The sequence below is a fragment of the Oryctolagus cuniculus genome, chromosome 4 (genome assembly GCF_051225735.1).
Source record: "Oryctolagus cuniculus isolate XC-2025 breed Fujian yellow rabbit chromosome 4, ASM5122573v1, whole genome shotgun sequence".
Classification (NCBI taxonomy): Eukaryota; Metazoa; Chordata; class Mammalia; order Lagomorpha; family Leporidae; genus Oryctolagus; species Oryctolagus cuniculus.
Genome location: NC_142870.1, coordinates 30,142,172 through 30,144,192, shown reverse-complemented (window position 1 = coordinate 30,144,192; position 2,021 = coordinate 30,142,172). Strand labels below are relative to the sequence as shown.

The following is a 2,021-nucleotide window of genomic DNA, read 5'->3' as shown; positions in this document are numbered from 1 at the left end:
GTTTCCTGTTTGAGGCTATAATGAATGAAGTCACCAAGAAAGTTTTCCATATATGCTTTTTGTTGCTAAAAGCAATTACTTTTTAAATTTTTATTGTTTATATTCATTTTATCAGAGAGACAGAGATCTTCCATTCAATGATTCACTCTTCAAATACCCTTAAAAGTTGGGTATTTGTACAGGTTAAAGCCAAGAGCCTAGGGGGAGCTATGGCAGCTATGGTTGCGGTCTACAGTGGTCTGGTTAGGAAGACAACACGTGTGGTAACGGCTGCCGTCTGCCTCACAGAACCCGGAACTCATGCCGTGCTGTGGAGAAGAGGTTGTTCTCAATATAAACAATTAACCAGCAATGAGGACCTGCCTGTTCCAATGGAAAATCCTTATAAGGAGCCTCTTAAGAAATGTATCATGTGTGGGAAACGTGTAGATTACAAGAATGTACAGCTTTTGTCCCAGTTTGTTTCTCCATTTACTGGATGCATTTATGGAAGGCACATAACAGGTCTTTGTGGGAAGAAACAGAAAGAAATCACAAAAGCAATTAAGAGAGCTCAATTAATGGGGTTTATGCCGGTTACATACAAGGATCCTGCCTATCTTAAGACCCTAAAGTATGTAACATAAAGTATCAGGAGTAAACTATGTAAGGTTACCACCAATAAACTTCTTTTATAATAAAAAAGCCAAGAGCCTAGAACTTATCTATATCTCTCACAAGGGTGGGAGAGACCCAAATACCTGTGATATCATCTTCTGGTTCCCAGAGTATGCAATAGTACTAAGTTGGAATCAGAAGCAGAGGTGGCTCAAACCTAGACCTTCTAACAGGATGCAGACATCTGAAGCAGTATCTTAACCGCTGTGCCAAATGTCTGTCCCTCACTGCCATTTCTATTGTATATAACTCAGAGTAGAATTAGATATGTGTATCATTAGATTCTGTAGATACTGTAATGTTTCCACCTAAGTGATTAACAGGTTCCAAAATGTTACTTCATATTACTTTTTTTTTTTGGACAGGCAGAGTGAACAGTGAGAGAGAGAGACAGAGAGAAAGGTCTTCCTTTGCCATTGGTTCACCCTCCAGTTGCCGCCGTGGCCGGTGTGCTGCGGCCAGCGCACTGCACTGATCCAATGGCAGGAGCCAGGTACTTATCCTGGTCTCCCATGGGGTGCAGGGCCCAAACACTTGGGCCATCCTCCACTGCACTCCCTGGCCACAGCAGAGAGCTGGCCTGGAAGAGGGGCAACCGGGACAGAATCCGGCGCCCCGACTGGGACTAGAACCTGGTGTGCCGGCGCTGCAAGGCGGAGGATTAGCCTAGTGAGCCGCGGCGCCAGCACTTCATATTGCTTTTGATAACTTTCTTTGAGTCATAACCTTGCTAATACTTGATATTTTCTGCCTTTTCAAAGTTTAGTCGTGTTTAGGATGTAATATGTGGCGTTATATTTAGCTGATGACTAATGATTCTGACCACCTTTTTGTGTTTTTTCTTAAAGATTTATTTATTTACTTGAAAGTCAGAGTTACACAGAGAGAGCAGAGGCAGAGAGAGAGAGAGAGAGAGAGAGAGAGAGAGAGAAGGACAGAGATAGAGAGGTCTTCCATCCACTGGCTCACTCCCCATTTGGCTGCAATGGCCGGAACTGCACCAATCCGAAGCCAGGAGCCAGGAGCTTCCTTAGGGTCTCCCACAAGGGTGCAGGGGTCCAAGAACTTGGGCCATCTTCTACTGCTTTCCCAGGCCACAGCAGAGAGCTGGATTGGAAGTGGAGCAGCCAGGACTAGAACCAGCACTTGTATGGGATGCATGGGCTTCAGGCCAGGGCGTTAACCCTCTGAGCCACAGCACTGGTCCCGAGACCATCTTTTCATATCATCATTTAAATACATTGAGTAAATAAGTGCTCAAGCATCTTATTTAAGTTGTTATGTTTCTCATTGATTCATTGGCATTCTTTAAATCTCTTGCAATTAATGTACATATATATGCATTGAACAATTCTACATATATT

The 2,021-nt window shown here is 43.6% G+C and overlaps 1 pseudogene; it reads left to right on the top strand.

The window, feature by feature from the left end:
- Positions 1-209: 209 nt before the first annotated feature.
- On the top strand, positions 210-640 carry LOC100348843 (small ribosomal subunit protein bS18m pseudogene; annotated as a pseudogene).
- Positions 641-2,021: the final 1,381 nt, after the last annotated feature.